The sequence below is a fragment of the Erinaceus europaeus genome, chromosome X (genome assembly GCF_950295315.1).
Source record: "Erinaceus europaeus chromosome X, mEriEur2.1, whole genome shotgun sequence".
NCBI classification, from domain to species: domain Eukaryota; kingdom Metazoa; phylum Chordata; class Mammalia; order Eulipotyphla; family Erinaceidae; genus Erinaceus; species Erinaceus europaeus.
The window spans coordinates 40,856,463-40,880,199 of NC_080185.1; the positions used below are offsets into that span (position 1 = coordinate 40,856,463).

General features: G+C 43.2%; 1 pseudogene; it reads right to left on the bottom strand.

The window, feature by feature from the left end:
- Nucleotides 1–15,694: 15,694 nt before the first annotated feature.
- Nucleotides 15,695–16,622, bottom strand: LOC103120009 (large ribosomal subunit protein uL13-like; annotated as a pseudogene).
- Nucleotides 16,623–23,737: the final 7,115 nt, after the last annotated feature.

The following is a 23,737-nucleotide window of genomic DNA, read 5'->3' on the forward strand; positions in this document are numbered from 1 at the left end:
GAGGGAGGGGAAGAAAAAGAGTTACAGAAGAGGTGCAATCTGTGATGATAGCTCTAGCTTTTGATGAGCTTGGGCAGAGAAGAGTCTGTGGGGAAGAAAAATATACAGCTGAGAACACTGAAATAAAAATCAGTGTTTACCCCCACTCAAAAAAAAAAAAAAACAGTTTTCTGTACCTTTCCCATTTGGCCGTTTCCGAGTTACAGCTTTTGTTATTCTGAAGAGTTTTAAAAAAATCAGTGTTCCTGTAACATTCTGGAACAAATGAAAGACAGTGGCCTACTCTATGGATTTACAATGAGCCAGAAGGGTCAGGGAAGTCTGCATGAAAGAAATGAGGACAGAGTTGGGGCCTGGAGGACCAATAAAACAAATAAATTATAAAGACAACAATGAGATACCACTTCACTCCTGTGAGAATATCATACATCACAAAAGGTAGCAGCAACAAATGCTGAAGAGGTTGTGGAGACAAAGGAACCCTTCTGCATTGCTAGTAAGAATGTCAATTAGTTCAACCCCTGTGGAGAGCAGTCTGGAAAACTCTCAGAAGGCTACACTATGACCCTGCAATTCCTCTCCTGGGGATATATCCTAAGGAACCAAACACACTAATCCAAAAAGATTTGTGTATGCCTTTTTTTTTTTTTTTTGCCTCCAGGATTATCTCTGTGGCTAGGTGCCAGCACTACGAATCCACTGCTCCTGGAGGCTATTTTCCCCACTTTGTTGCCCTTGTTGTGGTTGTTATTGTTGTTATAGCTGTTGTTGTTGGATATGACTGAGGGAAATTGAGAGAGGAGGGGAAGATGGAGAGGAAGAGAAAAAGACACCTACAGACCTGCTTCACCGCTTGAAAAGCGACCCCCCTGCAGGTGGAGAGCTGAAGCCTCAAACCGGGATCCTTATGCCCGCTGGTCCTTGTGCTTTGCGCCATGTGCGCTTAACCAGCTGGGCTACCGCCCAGGCCCCGTATGCCTATTTTCATGGCAGCACAATTGTAATAGCCAAAACATGGAAACAATCAAGGTGTCCAACAATAGGTGAGTGAATGCGTATGTTGTGGCATATATACACAATGGGATATTACTCGAATATTTAAAATGGTGAATTCGGGGGTCTGGCAGTAGCACAGCGGGTTAAGTACACTTGGCGCAAAGTGCAAGGACTGGCATAAGGATTCTGGTTCGAGCCTCCAGCTCCCCCACCTGCAGGGGGGTTGCTTCACAAGTGATGAAGCAGGTCTGCAGGTGTCTGTCTTTCTCTGCCCCTCTCTGTCTCCCCTCCTCTATTTCTCTCTGTCCTATCAAACAACAACATCAGTGGCAAAAATAACAATAAGGGCAACAAACAACAAGGGCAACAAAATGGGGGGGAAATGGTGAATTCACCTTCTTCACCCCATTTTGGAGGGAGCTTGAAGGAATCATGTTTAAGTGAGATAAAGAAGAAAGACAAGGATGAACATGGGATGATCTCACTCATAGACAGAAATTGAAAAACAAGAACAGAAGAGAAAACACTAAGCAGAACGTGGACTGGAGTTGGTGTATTGCACCAAAGTGAAAGACTTTGTTGTGGGGGTGGAGGGTTCAGGTCTGGAACATGATGGCTAAGGAGACCTAGTAGAAAACTGAGAAATGTTATGCATGTACGAACTATTGTATTCTACTGTTGGCTGTAAGCCATCCATCTCCCAATAAGGAAATAAAAAAATATAAATAAATCAGAGAGAAAGAATAAATCCCAGACAGAGGGACTGTTATGGGCCATGCTACCGATGAGCAAGCCATTGCCCAGGTCAGCAATAAGACTAACCTGGTTAGAAGAAACAGATATTGGGTAAACAAGGTTGAAATGAATCACATCTCCATTGATTGTGCAAAAACCAAAATTATCTGTTGATTCCACCAGTAACTATAGCCTTTGGCAACCAATTTGGTCTAGCTTTAGTTTTGTCATTTGTAACATGTGAAGGTTAGCGAGGTGACCTCCCTCTGCCCTTTCAAATCTTATCAAAAAGAAAGACAGGGAGGCTAGCAGGCATGGTAGTGTGAGGGGGTGGGAGGGTGGAGGAGGGAGAAACAGGGAGGAAAGAGATGAAGGAAGATGGAAAAGAAAATGGATTCTAAGCTCCCCACCACTTATTGTATGGCCTTTGGCGTAACTCCCTTTCAGACATAAAGAATGAGTCTTGCATGATGTTAGCTACTTAGCCCAACTCTTTGGTCAGTCACTTATTTGCTTAATGGTAGGCAATTTAATTTAACCTCTATATGCTTCACACACTCATTAAACCACTACGTATAGGGGAAGCAATTACAGAAGCCAGACCTTCAACCTTCTGCATCCCACGGTGATCTGGGGTCCATATTCCCAGAGGGTTAAAGAGTGGGAAAGCTATCAGGGAAGGGGTTGGTATACGGAGGTCTGGTGGTGGGAATTGTGAGAAGCTGTACCCCTCCTATCCTATGGTTTTGTCAATGTTTCCTTTTTATAGACTAAAAATTAAAAATAAATAAATAAAAATAAACCACTATGTATAGAACACCTGGACAGATGCAAAAGCCTGTTAGTCATCTGGAACAGAGACAGAGGCAAAACTGTCGAGATCTCCTCTCCATAGCTAACAATTCTGTAGGGGAAACAGTCCAAGAAGAATCATACAAGAAAGTAGGTAGACTTACACATAGCAGGTGCAAATGTGTACAGTACTGTGAGAACAATAACTGGAAGGCCTGAGCCAGTGCAGTAGATCAAAGAGAACACATCCACCCACCCTACCCCCCCCACAAGAAAGGATGAGCCAAACAAAGAGAAAAGCTTTTTCCCTGCCTTGGCCTAGTCCCTCAGAGATAGACCAGAAGTGTTTTTGAGATTCAACATCACCCATAAACCACTACCAGCACCACAGCTGAGGACAACATCACTGTTGAAGACATCTTGAAAGGTGCCACTGCTTTACAGGAAGTAGTGAAGGCCTCTCTCATTCACCACAGCCCAGTACTTTGGGAGAAGCTACCAAAACCTTAGGCAAGGATCCCACCTCTATGTGTTGACCTCCAACTGGACTGAGTCTCTATGTGTCACGTCGGTGGTGGTCCTTTGTGCTCCGAGTCCAGATCCACTTAGTTAAAGCTGATGACAGCCAGAAGGTAGGGCCATGGGTGGATGTCTATGACTTGCATATGGGGGGAAATCTATAAAGTTGTGGGCTTCAGTGGTGTGGCAGTTGAAGACTGATAAAAAGTCTCACTCAGGTCCAGGATGTCATTGAGGAGGGTTTGAAATGAAAGCAAAGAACTAACTTGACAATTGGATGTTGTTCCAAGAACAAGGAGAGGAAGGAAGAGAATAAGGATAAGGAAAAGAAGGGGTTAAGTGCACCTGGTTAAGTGCACACATTACAGTGTGCAAGAACTCAGGTTCAAGCCCCTGGTCCCCACCTGCATGGGGGAAAGCTTCATGAGTGGTGAAGCAGTGCTTCAGGAGTCTCACTGTCTCTCTCCCTCTCTATCTCCCCCTTCCTCTCAATTTCTCTCTCTCTCTCTCTCTCTCTCTCTCTCTCTCTATATATATATATATATATATATATATATATATATATATATATCAAGTAAACAAAAATATTTTTTAAAGAAGGAGAAGAATGAAAACAAAAGTGGAGGAAGGGGAGAAGGAGAGAGAAGAAGGAGGAAGAGGAACTCCTCTCCCAATAAAAAGGAAGGAGGAGAAGAGGAAAAAAAGGAAGAAGGAAAGGAGTAGAATGAAAAGGAGGAAAAGATGGAGAAGAAGAGAGAAGAAGGAAGAGACAATCTCCCCCCATAACTCATATATATATGAGAGAGAGAAGAGGAAGGAATGATAAAAAAAAAGAGGAGGGGAAGGAGTAATAGAGTGAAAAGGAGGAGGAGGAAGAAAAGCATTTTAGGTCAAGTGACCAGCATGTGAAAGGACCCTAAGACTAGTGGACCCTGGCATAGCAATAAGGACCAGGGGGATCATGGCAGGGGTGAGGCCAGGATATTGAAAATGTTGAACAATTAAACCAGGCAGGAAGAGTCTCTATTTCCTTTGTAAACCAGGAAGCTGTCACCAACAGACCTCAAAAAGTTTCTGGCCTCAGCAGGCTTCTGCAAAAAGGGTTCTCTTTGATGAGGTGATTATTTAAATGGGGGAGAGCAGGAAATTGGAAGAAAGCCATTTGTTACTCCCTTTTACCCAGATAAGCACCATTCCTTGTCTTTGTCTCAGTTGTAATGGGAAGGTGAGTAGTGTGTCAATGACCTTACCACCCTGAACATGCAGATTGCTAAACAGAATCAGGCCTGGTTCATACTTGGATGGGAAAGATGAGTAGTTTCTATTTCCTAAAAACTGATATTTTGCTCTCCCTCCTGTATCCTCAGCTCTCTGAATGTCCGGAAAGACTAGAAGGTGATCTTTCCCTCAGACCCCCCCAACATCTAAAATGTCAACTCTTTTGACATCTTGCTATAGATTGCATTGTAACAGGGAGGGAGAACACGAGGGAATAAGACAAAGGGCACAAAGGTCTCCCTTAAGCTCTGCTGGTAGAGTTCCAGATAACATCCACATGGAAGAATCAGAAGAAAGTTGTCTGGGAGATGTCATAGTAGATAGATAAGTGGACTCTCAAGCATAAGGTCTTGAGTTCAATCCCCGGCAGCACATATACCAGAGTGATGTCTGGTTCCTTCTCTCTCTCTTTCCTCCTATCTTTCTCATTAAAAAATAAATAAAAATCTTTAAAAGGGGGGCAGGGGCACACCTGGTTGAGAGCACATGTTACGATGTGCAAGGACTGGGGTTCAAGTCCCCAGTCCCCACCTGCAGTGGAAAAGCTTTGCAAGTGGTGAAGCAGTATTGCAGGTGTCTCTTTTTCTCTCCCTCTTCCCTCTCGATTTCTGGCTGTCTCTATCCAATAAATAAATAAAGATAATAAAAAAATTAAAAGAATCACAAGAGAAAGAGCCATATTTCAAGAAGATGAGTGTTTATTGAGACAAAGCAAGGATAAAAAAGAAGAAAATGGGGGCCTGGTTGAGCCTGTGTATTACCAAGTACAAGGACCCAGGTTCGAGCCCCTGCTCCCCACCCGTAGGGGAATGTTTCACAAAGTAGGACTACAGGTGTCCCTTTTTCTCCTTCCCTCTCTATCTCCCCTTTACCTCTCAATTTCTCTCTGTCCAATCTAATAAAAATAATAGAAACAAACAAACAAACAAAAACCCTGCTGTCAAAGGGGAGATTTTGTGGTAGTGCACATGGTACAATGTGCAAGGACCCAGGTACAAGCCCCAGGTCTCCACCTGTAGGGGAAAGCTTCTCAAGCAGTGAAACAGGACTACAGGTCTCTCTCTCTCTCTCTCTCTCTCTCTCTCTCTCCCTCTTTCCCTATCTCCCCCTTGCCTCTCGATTTCTTTGTCTCTATCCAATAAATAAGTAAATAAACAAGATATTTCAAAAATAGCAGGAGGTAGATAGCATAATGGTTATGCAGACAGACTCATGCCTGAGGCTCTGAAATTGACCTAGGTTCAATCCTCCATACCACCATAAACCAGAGCTAAGCAGTGCCTGGTAAAAAAAGGGGGGGGGAGGGAGTCAGGCAGTAGCACAGAGGGTTAAGCGCAGGTGCACAAAGCACAAGGACCAGCACAAGGATCCAGGTTCGAACCCCCGGCTCCCTACCTGCAAGGGAGTAGCTTCACAGGCAGTGAAGCAGGTCTGCATGTATCTATCTTTCTCTCCCCCTCTCTGTCTTCCCCTCCTCTCTCCATTTCTCTCTGTCCTATCCAACAATGATGACTTCAATAACAAAACAATAACTACAACAATAAAAAAGCAAGGGCAACAAAAGGGAATAAATAAATAAATATATATATATTTTAATTTTTAAAGGGAGTCAGGCAGTAGTGCAATGGGTTAAGCACATGTGGCACAAAGCGCAAGGACTGGCATAAGGATCCCAGTTCAAGCCCCCGGACCCCACCTGCAGGGGAGTCACTTCACAGGTGTTGAAGCAGGTCTGCAGGTGTCTGTCTTTCTCTCCCCCTCTGTCTTCCCCTCCTCTCTCTATTTCTCTCTGTTCTAGCCAACAATGACTACAACAATAATAACTACAACAATGAAACAACAAGGGCAACAAAAGGGAATAAATAAATAAATAAATTTTTTTAAGAGAAAAAAAAGAGATTTTCCCAGATCTCAAAGAAGGGATTAGTTCCAAAACTGGCTACCAGGAGTGGTGGCTTCCTAGAGCCAGCACTGAGCTCTAGCAATAAACCTGGTGGCAAAAACAAAAGGAAGAGAAGGGCAGGGAAAGGCAGGGAAGGGCAGGGAAGGGAAGGGAAAGGTAAGAAAGGAAGAGAAAGAAAGACAGACAGCAAGGAAGGAAGGAAGGAAGAAAGGAAGGGAGGGAGGGAGGGAGAGGAGAGGAGAGGAGAGGAGAGGAGAGGAGAGGAGAGGAGAGGAGAGGAGAGGAGAGGAGAGGAGAGGAGAGGAGAGGAGAGGAGAGGAGAGGAGAAAAAAGAAAACAAAAGCCCTGAGAGTTTCCAGGTCTTCTAACTTTTATTCTGGATTCCAGAAATGCAGATGCACAGGACCCTGAGGAGATGTACTTCAGCTGTTGTCTCCAGATGCGTATCTGCATTCATCTGCATTTTATTGCCTTAGCGAGCACATAGAAAGGGAGATCCTGGCACAGGGTGCAGACATCTTGGCTCAGGCAGGCTGCCGCAGAGTGCAGGGGGAGGGGATGTTATTGTCCTTCCTCCAGAAGAGTCTTTCCCCGAGCAGCCCCAAACAGCATTAAAAAAAAAAAAAAAAAAAAACGGATGTTCTCTAAGAAGTATGAGGAGCTATCTGCTGGGGTCTTTTCTTACACCTGCACCCTGTGACCAGCAAGTCTAACAGAGATCTCCATGAAGGGATCTGAGAGACTCCCCTGGGCCCCAGCTACTGAAACCCTCCCCCTACCTTCCAGGGAGAAGCAGTTTCAGAGTATGTAACAGCCCATTCTACTGACAAGACCTCAACTTTTTTTCAGTTTTTCTTCTAAAACAAACAAATATAGACCTACTAGCTTTTTCCAAAACAGAGACCCCCAAATCTCCATCTGCAATATTCTTGCCTTTAGGTTCATGATGAGTCAACAATTTGTTTGGCTTTATATGTTAACTCCTTTTCAGCCACCAGGTTCCAGATGCTAGCATGATGCCAACCGGACTTCCCAGGGCAGACAATCCCACCAATGTGTCCTGGAGCCCACCTCCCCAGATCCCTGCCCCACTAGGGAAAGAGACAGGCTGGGAGTATGGATTGACCTGTCAATGCCCATGTTCAGCGGGGAAGCAATTACAGAAGCCAGACCTTCCACCTTCTGCACCCCATAATGACCCTGGGTCCATACTCCCAGAGGGTTAAAGAATAGGAAAGCTATCAGGGGAGGGAATGGGATATGGAATTCCAGTGGCGGGAACTGTGTGAAATTGTACCCCTCTTATCCTATGGTCTTGTCAGTGTTTCCATTTTATAAATAAAAACTTTAAAAAAAATCCTTATTGTCTGTTTTTGCTTTCTGTGTTATAAGTGATGGACCCCAACTTGATGCTTCCTAGAAAAGCCTATGTTGCCTATTATCTTCAGGGTCCTATTACTGTAGGAGAATGAGACCCAAATAGCTATACCTACAACCAGAACTGATCATGAACTTTAAGCCAGGCTAGACTTAAATCTTCATTCTGCTACTATCTTTGTGACTTTGAACCTGTTAGTCTCTCTGGGACAAAATGTGGTCTCAGATGCATGCGCTTTTAATGAAATCATGCACAGAGGTCACTATCTGGAATACAACACACACTCAATAATATTGTTGCCGCATTGTGCAGACATTCACTTTCTATGAACGAGGACAGATTAAACAGTATAGCTGGGGCTGGGCTGTGGTGCACCTAGTTGAGCACACACATTACAATGCACACGAACTGTGGTTCAAGTACCCAGTCTCCACCTGCAGGGAGAAAGCTTTACAAGCAGTGAAGCAGGGTGTCTCTCTTTCTCCCTCTCCACCTTCTCCTCCCCTCTCAATTTCTCTACGTCCTTTCAAATAAAAGGAAAAAAAAGTGGAAGGATAAAATAGCCACTAGGAGCTTTGGAGTCATAGATTCATAGTGTAGGCACAGAACCCCAATAATAACTCTGGTGGCAAAAAATAAATAAATGTGCAGTAGCTATGTGTCAACAATCATACTATAAGCCATTAACCCCTCCTCATAAAGTGGAAACTAAACTAAAATAAACTATACAGCAAACTTAAAATATTAAAAGGTCTGCGACAAGATGTTATCTCAGTGTATGGGGAGAAAAACTCCCTCATGAGTAAGTCATCCTATAATCTTGAAAAATCAAGGAAACTTGGAAAGAAGCAAAAAAAAAAAGTTTGTAGAGAATTGAGTCAGAGGTCTCTGGGGACTAAAATGTAAATCACCATTTACCTTCTGCTAGTGACAATATCAGGAATAGGAAAACAAAAGGTTAACTTTCTGAACAGTAGTAGACACTGAGGGTCCCCATATAAAATTTATACTTGATCTAATCTCTCCTTCTTTGAACCTTTGTGTTCCTAGTTCTCCAAAATGAATTACCTCGAGGAAACTGAATTGCTCATGTCCCTTGTACTAAGCTAATAGTCCACTTCCCTCCATTCAGATGTTAGTGGGCATACTTAACTATTGCTGCTCCTTTTCTCCCTTCCTTTTCTTTTTCTTCCTTTTTTTTTTTTTAATACCATTCAACTCTGACTTATGGTGATGCGTGAGACTGAACCTGTGATTTTGGAGCCTCAGGCATGAGAGTCTCCTTGTATAACCATTATGCTATTTACCCCCCCCCCCGCCCTCTTTCTGTCTTTTTTTTTTTTTTTTGAGAGTCATCTTTACTGTTCTTTCTAAAATCATATATTTTTGTTATTGGATAGAGACAGAGAGAAATTGAAAGAGGCAGAGGAGGTAGAGAGGGAAAGAGATAGAGAAACACCTGCAACCTGCTTTACCATTTGTGAAGTTTTCCCCCAGCAGGTGGAGACGAGGGGCTTGAACCTGGGTCCTTGTGCACTGCAATGTATGTGTCACTGCCTGGCCCCCCTTTCTCTCTTGCTTTCTCTTTCTTTCTTTTTTCTTTCTCTTTTAAAAATTTTTATTATCTCTATTTATCTGATAGTGACAGCCAGAAATTGAGAAGAAGGGTGAGGTAGAGAGAGAGAGAACGAGCGAGAGAGAGAGAGAGACAGAGAGAGAGAGACCTGTAACATTGCTTCACCACTAGTTAAGCTTTCCCCCTGCAGATGGCACTGGGGTTTTGAACCCAGGTCCTTGCCATTGTAATATGTGCACTTAACCAGGTACACCACCACCAGGCCCCTCTTTTTTTCTTTTTAATGGAGGCAGAGAGACTGAGGTGCCCGCCCGGTGGTGGCGTACCTGGTTGAGTGCACATGTTACAGTGTATAAACCCCCAGTCTCCACCTGCAGGGGAAAAGCTTCACAAGTGATAAAGCAGTGCTACAGGTGTCTCTCTGTCTCTCTCCCTCTCTGTCTTCCCCTTCCTCTCAATTTCTGGCTATCTATATCCAATAAATACATAAAGAGAATAAAAAAGAGAGAGTGTATGTGTGAAAGAGATCACAGCACTGAAACTTCCACTACTTTGTTATATCTGTGTGATTTTTTTTTCTTAATGTAATGTTCCTGAGGCAACCCCAATTTAAGACTAAAATACTTTAGAAATACAATTTCAAGAACAAGGGACAAGAGGGTGGGGTAGACAGCATAATGCTTATGCAAAGAGACTCTCATGACTGAGGCTCCCAAGTCCCAGGTTCAATCCCCCGCACAGCCATAAACCAGAGCTGATCAGTGCCCAGGTTTTAAAAAAAAGAACAAGGGACAGTTCAAAAGCTTGTCTTACTACCTACCAGATGTGTTCACTCATATGAGAAATCTAGAGACCTGACACATATGAACTTGCAAAAAAAAAAAAAAAGACTATTTCTACGACTTGTAAGAATTATGGTGGTGGGGAGTTGGGAGATAGTGCAACAAGTTAAGCGCACTTGGTGCAAAGCGCAAGGACCGGTGTAAGGATCCCGATTCGAGTCCCGGGCTCCCCACCTGCAGGGACTCGCTTCGCAAGCGGTGAAGCAGGTCTGCAGGTGTCTCTCTTTTTCTGCCCCTCTGTCTTCCCTTCCTGTCTCCATTTCTTTCTGTCCTATCCAACAACAACGGCATCAATGACTACAACAATAAAAAGCAAGGGCAACAAAAGGGAAAATAAATAAACTCCTTCTTTAAAAAAAACAATAATTATTATGGTGGTGGTCAGAGGTAGATACCATGATGGTTATGTAAAAAGACTCTCATGCCTGAGGCTCCAAAGTCCAAGGTTCAATCTCCCACAACACTATAAGCCAGAGCTAAGCAGTGCTTTGGTTAAAAAAAAAAATAGAATGGTGGTCCGCGAGGTGGTGCAGTGGTAAAGTTTTGGACTCTCAAGCATGAGGTCCCAAGTTTGATCCCCGGCAGCACATATGCCAGAGTGATGTCTGGTTCTTTCTCTCTCCTTCTATCTCTCTCATAAATAAATAAATCTTCGAAAAAAATAGAATGTGGAAAACAGAAATATTATGCATGTATAAACTATTGTATTTACTGTCTACTGTAAAACCTTAATCCCCTAATAAAGAAATTTTAAAAAGAGGAAGAAAAAATAGAATTATGGTGGTTATCTTTGGGAGGTGGGAGTGTGGGGACACAAAACTTCAGTGATGGTACAGTGTTGAACTAGACATTGGAACCTTAAAATCTCTTTTTTAGACTTTTTAAAATATGTATTTATTTATTTATTCCCTTTTTGTTGCCCTTGTTTTATTGTTGTAGTTATTGATGTCATCGTTGTTGGATAGGTCAGAGAGAAATGAAGAGAGGAAGAGAAGACAGAGCAGGAGAGAAAGATACCTGCAGACCTGCTTCACCACCGACGACTCCAGGGGAACCTTACAATCTTATAATGTACTATTAACACAAATTTAAAAATGGAAGAGTTGGGAGTCGGGCGGTAGCGCAGCAGGTTAAGCGCAGGTAGCTCCAAGCGCAAGGACCGGCCTAAGGATTCCGGTTCCAGCCCCCGGCTCCCCACCTGCAGCGGAGTCGCTTCACAAGCAGTGAAGCAGGTCTGCAGGTGTCTTTCTCTCCCCCTCTCTGTCTTCCCCTCCTCTCTCCATTTCTGTCTGTCCTATCCAACAACAACGACATCAATAATAATTACAATAACAAAACAAGGGTGACAAAAGGGAATAAACAAATAAATGTTTAAAAAATTTTTTAAATGGAAAAGTGGTCCAGGAGGTGGCACAGTGGCTAAGGAACTAGACTCTCAAGCATGAGTTCCTGAGTTCAATCCCTGGCAGCACATGTACCAGAGTGATGTCTGGCTCTTTCTCTCTCTCCTCCTATCTTTCTCATTAATAAATAAATTTAAAATTTTTAATGAAAGAAAAAAAGCTTGTCTTTATGTGGCTTTGCTTGTTCCCTTGCTTTGTTTCTTTATTTACCCTATATGGGTGAAATGATTCAATGTTTTTCATCTATATAGTCTTTATTTTGGCAAGCATAAAAGTCTTTTTTTAATTTTTACTTATTATTTATTTGGATAGGACAGAAAAAATGAGAAAGGAGGTGGAGATAGAGAAGGAGAGAGAAAGAGAGATACCTGCAGCACTGTTTGACCACTTATGAAGTTACGGGAGCGGAGGGGGCTTGAATTTCCTTGCACATAGCAATGTACAAGCTCAGCCAGATACACCACTGCCCAACCCTCCCCCCTTTTTTTCTGCAAGTATCCCATTCTCTCTCTCTCCCTCTCCCTCTCCCTCTCCTTCTTTCACTCTATTATTAAGATAGAAATAAATTCAGAGAGGATTGAGAGATAGATAGATAGATAGATAGATGGGAAAATAGACACTTGCAGACCTGCTTCACGGCTCATGAGGCAGACTCCCGGGGGCTCAAACCTGGATCCTTGAACTTAGTTATATGTTAGCTTGTCCAGGTGTGATACCACCCAACTGCCCAACCACTGCCTTCATCCCCTCACCCCCATGTCCCATCATATATATATATATATATATATATATATATATATATATATATATATATATATATATATATATGTAAAATTGTTGCAGCTCAGGTGGTGGTACACTGAGTAGAGCATACATGTTACGATGCATAAAGACTCGGGTTTAAGCCCATTGTTCCCATCTGCAGGAGGAAGGTTTCACAAGTGGTGAAGCAGTACAGCAGGTGTCTGTTTCTCTTTCTCTCTCCCTCCCTATCTCCCCTCTCCTTATCAATTCCTCTCTGTCCATCTTTATCCAACAAATTAATATCTCCCCCCTCAAAAAAAAAAAAAAAGGTCACCAGGAATTGTGGAGTCATACAGGCACTAAGCCCCAGTAATTACCCTGATGGCAAAATTAATTAATTAAAGACTAAAACCAGGAAGTGCTAGGCAGCCTTAATTCAGCAATTCCACTCTTCTAGCTTTAATCATTACATTTCCATTTTGTCTCTTGACTTAGAGGAATTTGGAGCAGGCTCTAAGTAAGAATAAAATCAAATTGGGAGTCGGGGGGTAGCGCAACAGTTTAAGTGCACATGGCGCAAAGCACAAGGACCAGCTTAAGGATCCCGGTTCAAACCCCTGGCTCCCCACTTGCAGGGGAGTCGCTTCACAAGCGGTGAAGCAGGTCTGCAGGTGTCTGTCTTTCTCTCCCCCTCTCTGTCTTCCCCTCCTCTCTCCATTTCTCTCTGTCCTATCCAACAACAACAACAATAATAATAATAGTAACAACAATAAAACAACAAGGATAACTAAAGGGAATAAATAATAAATAAATATTAAAAAATATAAATATTTAAAAAAACTTTTAAAAAAGAATAAAATCACATTAATACTCTCACTTGAACTAAAGTTGCCATCTAAGTGACAGTTATCTAGTTAGAACTGAGAAGCACCTTCAGTCTCAGATTCAACATGTTCAACCAACCTGCTCCTCTCCGGCTCCCTCTCCTCTCCCTCCTGATCTGTAATGGACATTTATCCCCCCAACTAACTCACCTACTCCTTTCACCTGTGAAAAAGTCGGGCAGGAGGCCTTTGACACTCCAGTTTCTCAGCACAGTGCAGACAAAGGCAAACAGTCTTCTGAATCACATATTCCAGAGAAATTCCATTTCAATGCTTTACTTTTTGGAGAAGGGAGACATTCGAACAAAACTAGGTTTTTAGAGCTCTTGATTAAAGATCTGTTTGAAATTATGCCCATATTGATGCATGTAAAATTAGATGCTGGGTATAGACAACAAGGCGGCACAGTTGCTAGAGCACTGAAATTAAAAGTATAAGGTCCCAGGAGTTGGCGGTAGCGCAGCAGGTTAAGTGCAGGTGCGCAAAGCAAGAAGAATCCCAGTTCCAGCTCCAGGCTCCCCACCTGCAGGGGAGTCGCTTCACAGGCGGTGAAGCAGGTCTGCAGGTGTCTATCTTTCTCTCCCCCTCTCTATCTTCCCCTCTTCTCTCCATTTCTCTCTGTCCTATCCAACAATGACAAAATCAATAACAGCAATAACTACAACAACAATAAAAAACAAGGGCAACAAAAGGGAAAATAAATTACTTAAATTAAATAAATTAAAAAATAATTTTTTTTAAAGTACAAGGTCCTAGAGGGCTGGCTGGTAGTGCAGCCAGTTGAACGTACACATTACCATGAACAAGGACCCAGATTCAAGCCCTCAGTCCCCACCTACAGAGGGGAAGCTCTAAGGGCAGTGAAGCAATGCTGCGGATGGCTCTCTTTCTCTCCTTCTTTATCTCCTCGACCTAGCAATTTCTCTCTGCTATAACAAATAAAAATAAGTAAACACTTTTTTTAAAGCCAAGAGGTAGTATAGTGGCTAACATGTTGAATTGTGAAATAAGAGGTCTGAAACATTATCACGACACGTGTGCTAGAATGAGGCTGTGGCTTTTCTCCATCTCTCTCCCCTTCCCATGCATCTTTTATTACTAAATAAATGAGGGTTGAGAAGTGGCACATTCAGTTGAGTGCACATGTTATCATGTGCACGGGTCCAGGTTCAAGCCCCAGCTCACTACCTGTTCACTACCTGCAGGGGAGAAGCTTCATGAGCAATTAAGCAGGGGTCTCTCTCTCTCTCTCTCTCTTTTTCTCTCTCTATTTATCTATCTCTCCCTCTCCCTCTCCCTTTTCCTTTCCCTCTCCCTCTCTACCTCCTCCTCCACTCTCAATTTTTCACTGTTCCATCAAATAAAAAAAATCAACATTGGAGCTGGGTGGTAGTGTATACCTGGTTGAGTGCACATGTTATATCATGCACAAGGACCTATGTTCAAGCCCCCAGTCCCCACCTGCAGGGGGAAAACTTTACAAGTTGTTAAGCAGTGCTGTAGATGTCTATCTCTCCCTCACTATGTTCCTTCAATTTCTTTCTGTTCTATCAAAAAGAAGTATCTAATATAAACAACTAAAACTTAAATAAATGAATCTTTAAAAAATAAAAACATAGGATAGGGGAGACAGCAAAATGGTTATGCAACTGACTTTCATGCCTGAGGCTTCAAGATGACAGGCTCAGTCCCCTGCACCACCATAAATCAAAGTTGATCAGCGCTCTGGTTTCTCTTCATATCTTTCTCTCTTTCATTAAAATAAAGTAAATAAAATATTTAGGGAGCCAGACGGTGGCGCAGTGGGTTAAGCGCACATGGTGCAAAGCGCTAGAATTGGCGTAAGGATCCGGGTTCAAGCCCCCGGCTCCCCACCTGCAGGGGGTTCACGTCACAGGCAGTGAAGTAGGTCTGCAGGTATCTGTCTTTCTCTCCCCTCTCTGTCCTCCCCTCCGCTCTTGATTTCTCTCTGTCCTATCCAACAACAATGACAGCAATAACAACAACAACAACAACAAGGGCAACAAAAGGGGGAAAATAAAATAAACATTAAATATATATATATATATATATATATATATATATATATATATATATAAAACATGTCTTGGAATCCTGGGATGTCACTCAGAGGTAGAACAAATGTTTAGAATATATGAGGTCTTGGGCTGATTTCAGAACCAAAGAATGAAAGCTTGAACATTGGAAGATCACCATATTGCAACCATAATGAATTACCAATCTAGGTACTAAGCATCATTGCTAGTCCCAGTCACAAAGAAGGTAACCAGACATGTGACTCCTGAAGGCAGACAGACAACAGAAATAGGAATACATGGGTGGGGCTTCCACTTGGGCCTTGAGTGAGCAGGAGGTACAATTTCACTGCTTCCAGGGCCAACTTTCCGATTTTTTTAAAAGTATTTTATTTATTTTATTTTTGATAGACATGCAGAGAGAGAACGACACAGAGAGAAAAACCAGAGCACTGCTCAGCTCTGGCTTATGGTGGTGCAGGGGATTGAACCTGGGACTTCGGGACCTCAGGCATGACAGTCTCTTTGCATAACCATTATGCTATCTACCTCCCTTTCCATTCTTCTTTTTTTTTTTTTTCAGGAAACAACAGTCAAGTTTATTTGGCTCAGACCAGGAGTTCATGGGTCTTGAGGACCTCTGTGAATTTGCAGATTTTCTTCTTGGCATTCTTTTCGGTCTGTTTCCATAGTCTCATGAGTTGCCTTTTTTTTTTCTTTGCCTCCAGGATTATTGCTGGGTCTCAGTGCCTGCACCATAAATCCACTGCTCCTGGAAGGTTTTTTTTTTTCTCTTTTGTTGCCCCTGTTGTTTTATCATTGCTGTGGTCATTATTATAGTTGTTAATGATGCCGTTGTTGTTGGATAGAACAGAGAGAAATGGAGAGAGGAGGGGAAGACAGAGAGGAGGGGAGAAAGATAGAACCTGCAGATCTGCTTCACCACTTGTGAAGCGACTCTACTGCAGGTGGGGAGCCAAGGGCTCAAACGCTGGTCCTTGTGCCTCATGCCATGTGCACTTAACTCACTGTGCTACAGCCCAACCCCCCCCACACACACACACACCTTTGTTTTAAGGGTGTCTGTCACTGCCTGGTACTTCCAGCCCACTTGATGAAACAAACACCCCACATAGGCAAACTTTCTTGATGGCTTCAAACACAAACCTTCAGGGCAGCAGAAACCACCATCTGCTTTTTCTTGTTGGGAGGTAGGATGCCATCAAACACCTTGAGATGGTCCAGGGCTACCTGGTCCCGCTTGATTCTCTGGGGCAGTGTGCCTCTCACGGTCCTCCAGAAGACGTGGCTGGAAGCGGTAGGGGCTACAAGAAGGGTTGGTGTTCATACACTTTCTGAGGAAGGCTAGGTACTTCAACCTATTCCTGTAAAAGTTGCCAGCAATGTTGATGCCCTCACAATGTACTACAGTCACCTTTTGATTCCACACGGACAGCACTTGCTTAGCCACAATGGCCGCCAGGGGGCCCAAGAGATGGCCTCAGCATCAAGTATGAAGACCTGCCCCTCCGCCATCTTTGGCAGATACCTGGGAAAGTCCCACTTTTTTTTTTCTTTCTTTTTAAGTTTATTGGGTGATTAATGGTTTACAGTCAACAGTAAAATACAATAGTTTGTCACAAGTAGAACCGGAACTGGAATTGGCGTATTGCACCAAAAGACTCTGAGGTGGGTGGGGGGGGTTTGAACACAGGTCCAAAAAGGGTGACAGAGGGCCTAGTGGGGGTTGTATTGTTATATGGAAAACTGGGAAATGTTATGCATGTACAAACTATTGTATTTACTGTCGAATGCAAAACATTAATTCTCCAATAAAGAATTTTTTTTAAAAAGTTAGTCACCAGCATTAAAAAAATACAATAGTTTGTACATGCATAATATTTCTCAGTTTTCCACATAACAATTCAACCCCCACTAGGTCCTCCCCTGCCATCATGTTCCAGGTTGTGGACCCTCCCCCCAACCCCAGAGCCTTTTACTTTGGTGCAATACACCAGACCCAGTCTAAGTTCTGCTTAGTGTTTTCCCTTCATATATTGTTTTTCAACTTCTGTTTATGAGTGAGATCATCCCATATTCATCCTTCTCTTTCTGACTGATCTCACTTAACATGATTCCTTCAAGCTCCATCAAGATGAGGTGAAGAAAATTAAATCACCATTTTAATAGCTGAGTAGTATTTCATATAGATCACAACTTACTAAGCCACTCATCTCTTGTTGGACACCAGGTTTGCTTCCAGGTTTTGGCTACTGCAAATTGTGCTGCTATAAACATAGGTATACACAAACCATTTGGATGAGTGTGTCGGATTCCTTAGGATATATCTATCCCTGGGAGAAGAATTGCAGGGTCATAGCGTAGATCCACTTCTAGTCTTCTGAGAGTTCTCCAGATTGTTCTCTACAGAGTTTGGACCAATTGACATTCCCACCAGTAGTGCAAGAGGGTTCCTTTGTCCCCCACAACCTCTCTAGCATTTGTTGCTGCTACCTTTTCTGATGGATGACATTCTCTCGGGGTGAAGTGGTATCTCACTGCTGTCTTTAAGCCTCATTCTTTTTATTTCAGGTAAAGAGAGAGAAAGAGATACCACAGCCCTGAAGCTTCCCCCTGGTACCATAGCACTCCCATGTGGTGCCAGGTCTTGCACCCAAGCCTCACACATGCAAGACACACATCCTATCAGGTAAGCTATCTTCTGTTCCCAACAAAACTTTGAGATTACAGTTAGAGTTACCACATAATATTCTGGGTGTCCAAGTTAGAATTGAAGTGCAGATAAACTATGACTACTTTATAAGGAATGGAAACTACTTGCACTAAAAAATACTGGTTGCCCTTCCTCTAATCTCAACTTTAATTAGACACCCTCTCTATTTACTTGCTAAATGCAGGAGCCCTACTTTAGATACACTGCCTGTTTATAAGGAATACAAAGGACACAGAGAAACATAGGTTTGAGCAAAGTCCCCAAAGCATTGTTAAGCTTAAAGCTGTGTTCTTTCTCTCCCTCTCCCTCTCCCTCTCCCCCTCTGCTTCTCTATATCTTCTTAAAAAGCAAGTAACATTTACTCAAAGACCAAACTAAATCAACCTAGCTATAATAAAATGGAAGCAATAATAAATTTACTCAGAAAAGATAATTTGTTCGTTGAAGATAAACACTTCTGAAACTCTTGAGTGGACAGATGCATAATTACAGGGACTAGATTTTGGTAAACACAGAAAACATAGTTAACCTTCCAAAAAGACCTTCTGCAGGAAACAATCTATCTGAAATTGTCTTCATTAGTTATTCCTCCAGTGAACTGTTGCAGAAAGCCCTTGTAATTTCCCAAGGGCTTTTGGACTAGATTTTGAAAATGTGCATGCTCACATGCAAGCGAATCACCAATTAAGAAAAATTAATGACTTCTTGAGCTGAAAAGTGCATACACTTAGCAGAAGGGTTTTGCTAAATATATTTTATTGTATATCCTGAATCTAGTTTCGTCCTGTGTGCTGGGCACATAAATGAAAACAAATTCAATGGCAACCCTTCCACACAAGGTGAAGGTTTACATACTTAGAATTTAACGAAGGTGAGTGAAATAATCTTTTTATTTTATATTTAATAGTTCATTTGCTGGAGGCATCATAACTCATCTATCCAGCCTCCCAGCGATGGATATCTTTACTATTGTAAACAACAGTGCCTTTGCCCTTATACATTCGTTTTTCATTCTGAAACTATATGTTTCTCATTTGTTTCTTTGAAAAAGACAGATACACCTGCAGCATTGCTCTACCTCTCATGAAGCTTCCCCCGTACACACAGGTGGGGACCTGGGGCTTGAATCCAGACTCCTCGTCATGGTAATCTGTGGGCTCAGGGCCAGTTGGTGGTGGCTGGGTGGTGGAAAACCTGGTTGAGTGCACACATTACGATGCACAAGGACCCAGGTTCCATCCCCCCAGTCCCCACCTGCAAGGGGCAAGTTTCACAAGTGGTGAAGCCATATTGCAGGTGTCTCTCTCTCTCTCCTCTCTATCTCCTGCTTCCCTCTCAATTTCTCTGTCTCCATCCTAAAAAATAAATAAATATTAAAAAGTAACATAGGCTCTACTAGGTGCACCACCACTCAACCCCTACATTCTGGTACTTTAACTTCTGAGAAAGAAATTATAAGAAGAAAGTTTGCTGGACTGAAGAGTATGTATATATATTGTGGTCCAGGAGATGGTGCAGTGGATAAAGCACTGGACTCTCAAATATGAGGGCCCGAGTTCAATCCCCAGCAGCACATGTACCAGAGCGATGTCTGGTTCTTTCTCTCTCTCTCTTCCTATCTTTCTTGTTCATAAATAATTTAAAAAAAAAAAAAAAGAATAACTCTGGTGGTGGAAACTGTAGAATTGTACCCCTCTTATCCTATGGTCTGGTCAATGTTTTTATTTTATAAATAAATTAATAACAATAAAAAAGAGTATACATATCATGTGATCCATGAGGTGGCACAGTACATAAAGCATTAGACCAAGTATGAGGTCCTGAATTCAATTCCTAGCAGCACACGTAGCAAAGTGATGTCCGGTTCTTTCTCTCCTTTTATCTTTCTCATTAATAAGTAAATAAATAAATAAATAAATAAATAAATAAAATATTTTTAAAGAGCATAAATATTCTTAATTTTAATGGATACCTATTGCACGTATTGTTAAATCACGGCTACAACGTGGAATGGTGTCTTTATATTTATTGATCTCATTACTTATGGCTCTTGAGCCTCGCACACGTCCAATTCCACTGCTGTCTGATCAACTTTTTAAAATTCTTTTATTCCAGGTAGAGAGATGAAAACAGATGCTCCATTATCCAGAGATCTTCCTTTAGGGATGTAGTGCTCCCATGTGGTGCCTGGGCTGAAACCCAAGGCTTCATGCATGATAAGGCATGTGTTCACCAAGTGAGTTATCTCCCTGATCCTGGGATGGTGGTGGTGGTGGTGGTGTTTTAATATTTATTTATTTATTCCCTTTTGTTACCCTTATTTTATTGTTGTAGTTATTATTGTCGTCGTTGTTGGATAAGACAGAGAAAAAATGGAGAGAGATGGGGAAGACAGAGAGGGGGAGAGAAAGATAGACACCTGCAGACCTGCTTCACTGCCTGTGAAGCGACTCCCCTGCAGGTGGGGATCCGGGGCTGGAACCGGGATCCTTACTCTGGTCCTTGTGCTTTGTGACACATGTGCTTAACCCGCTGTGCTACTGCCAGACTCCCGGGATGGTGTTTTTTTAAAGATGTATTTATTTGGAGACCAGGAAGTGACACACAAGGTCAAGCGCACATAGTACGAAGCACAAGGACCTGCACAAGGATCTGGGTTTGAGTCCTCAGCTCTCCACCTGCAGGGAGGGGACACACTTGACTAACAGCAAAGCAGGTCTGCAGGTGTCTATCCATCTTTCTAACTCACTATCTCCCCCTCCTCTCAATTTCTCTCTGTCCTATCCAATAATGGGGAGGGGAATGGCCACCGGGAGTAGCAGATGTAAAGTGTCAACATTGAGCCCCAGCGATAATCTTGGAGGCAACAAAGAAAAAAAAGTATTTATTCTCATGGGAATTAGACATAGGCAGATAGATAGATGTCAGAGTCAGAACACTGGTCAGCTGTGACAAATGGTAGTGCTGGCAACTGAACCAGGGGCCTCAGGTTCTCTAAGGCATACAAATCTGAGCAATACCAATGTGTTATCTCCCAAGCCCTGGAATGGTGTTTTTTAAATATTTATGTATTTATGAAACTGAAGAGGAGAGAAATGGAGAGGAGAGGGGAGAAATGGAGTGGAGAGGGGAGGGGAGGGGAGAGGAGAGGAGGAGGGGAGGGGAGGGAAGGGAACTGGAGGGAGGAGGGGAGGGGAGAGGAAGGGAGGAGGGGAGGGGAGAGTGGAGGGGAGGGGAGAGTGGAGGGAGGATGAAGGGGAGGGTGGAGGGGAGGGGAGGGTGGAGGAGAGGGGAGGATGAAGGGGAGGGTAGAGGGGAGGGGAGGGGAGGGGAGGGGAGGGGAGGGGAGGGGAGAGGAGAGGAGAGGAGAGGAGAGGAGAGGAGAGGAGAGGAGAGGAGAGGAGAGGAGAGGAGAGGAGAGGAGAGGAGAGGAGAGGAGAGGAGAGGAGAGGAGAGGAGAGGAGAGGAGAGGAGAGGATCATTCTGGCACATGCAAAGCTAGGGATCAAACCAAGGACCTTATGCTTGAGAGCCCAGTGCTTCATTCACATAATGTTTTTTTTTCTGTTTGTTTGTTTGTTTGTTTTTTATTAACCAGAGCACTGTTTAACTCTGGCTTATTGTGATGCAAGGGAATGAACCTGTGACTATGTCGTTGTTGTATAGAACAGAGAGAAATGGAGAGAGGAGGGGAAGACAGAGGGGGAGAGAAAGACAGACACCTGCAGACCTGCTTCACTGCTTGTGAAGAGACTCCCCTGCAGGTGGGGAGCCGGGGGCTTGAACCAGGATCTTTATGCCTGTCCTTGTGCTTTGTGCCACCTGCGCTTAACCTGCTGCGCTACTGCCCAACTCCCAGGATGGTACTTTTAAACCCAATCATTTAACCAAAGGTCAAGCATTCACTTCACTTCAAATGCTAAGTATACTTAAGTTTTGCTTCACGTGGAGAAGTGAATTATTGGACAACTTCTTCTTAACAGTACTTTGGGCATTGAAGCTGTTTCAAAGCATCTTGTATCAATACTTCTGGTTAGGTAAACTTTCATGTACAATGAGTATCACTTCAATTGTCTCCTTTTCATTGCTTCTGAATTCTGGGTAACATTTCTATCTGTCCTCTATGTTTTTTTTTTTTAAATTTTTTAACTATATATTTATTTTCCCTTTTGTTGCCCTTTTTTTTTATTGTTGTAGTTATTGTTGTTGTTATTGATGTCATCATTGCTGGAGAGGACAGAGAAATGGAGAGAGGAGGGGAAGACAGACAGGGAGAGAGAAAGAGACTGACACCTGCAGACCTGCTTCACGGCCTGTGAAGCGACTCTCCTGCAGGTGGCGAGCTGGGGCTCGAACCCAGATCCTTACACTGGTCCTTGTGCTTTGTGCCACGTGCGCTTAACCCACTGCACTACTGCCTGACTCCCCCCTTTTTTTTAAGTGATTCTTTGTGCACGTGTGTACATGAGTACATATGTGTGTGTTTAAGGGGGGTGTCACAGGGGTGTTAACACTCCAGACTGACTTTTTTAGATAGAAAGACAGAGACGGGGTAAGGTGGTGGCTCATCTGGTAGAATGCACATGTGAAAATACACAAGGATCCAAAAAAATATATATCCAAGGATACACCTCCAAGCTCCCAATCTCCACCTTCTGGGGGGGAAGCTTCATAACTGGTGAAGGAGTGCTTCATGTCTGTCTGTCTCTCTTTCTTTCTATAGCTCCCTTCCCTCTTAATTTCTCTGTCTCTATCCAAAATAAATAAGTAAGATTTAAAAATAAAATATTAAAAAAGACATAAACAAGGCTGAGCAATGGCTCATTGGGTGTACAAAGCACAAGGGCCCGCACAAGAATCCTGGTTGAAGCCCCCCCCCCACCTTCAGAAGTATTGTTCCACAAAAGGTGAAGCAGATCTGCAGGTGTCTATCTTTCCCTCTCCCTCTTTATCTTCCCCTCTCAATTTCTGTCTGCCCTATCTGTTGCTGAGGAGTTATTCTGATGCAGTCTCCGCCCCCAGGTTTTACTACGCCCTGTGGGCTCTCAGCTCTCCCTCTCTGAGATCTCGCCTCCTGCTCTCCACCCCCCTGGTCAGGTAGTGGGGACGGCCATTGCCGGCTGGCCCCACGTGGTCTGAACCAACCCCCCCATCCTATAATAAAGATTTGTGTACCCCTTTGCTCTGGACGTCCACTCTCTTCTCCACGGTGCAGCCCGACACCAGACCGCCACAACAACACCTATCCAATAAAAAGGGAGAAAATGGCATCCAGGAGCAGTGGATTCTTCGTGCTGCACCGAGTCCCATCCATTTTAACCCTGGAAGCAAAATTAATTAATTAATTGATTGATTAATTAATTAATTTAAAAGACAGAAATAGAGAGAAAGACACAGGCCCAGATGGTGGCACACCTGGTTAAGCACACACAGTACAATGCGCAAGGACCCAGGTTCAAGTCTCTGGTCTCCACCTGAAGGGGGAAAGCTTCACAAGTGGTGAAGCAGGGCTGCAAGTGTTTCTCTGTCTCTTTCCCTATCTCCTCCTTCCCTCTCAGTTCCTCTCTGTCTCTATCCAATAGTAAATTACATTAAAACTAAAAGAGAGAGAGAGAGACATCAAAGCACCAAGGCTTCCCTAGGGACCAGGCTTAAATGGCAATTTTTTTAATTTTAATATTTATTCCCTTTTGTTGCCCTTGCTGTTTTATTGTTGTAGTTATTATTATCGTTGTTGGACAGGACAGAAAGAAATGGAGAGAGGAGGGGAAGACAGAGAGGGGAGAGAAAGATAGACACCTGCAGACCTGTTTCACTACCTGTGAAGCGACTCCCCTGCAGGTGGGGAGCTGGGGGCTCGAACCAGGATCCTTATGCCGGTCCTTGTGCTTTGCACCACGTGCGCTTAACCCGCTGC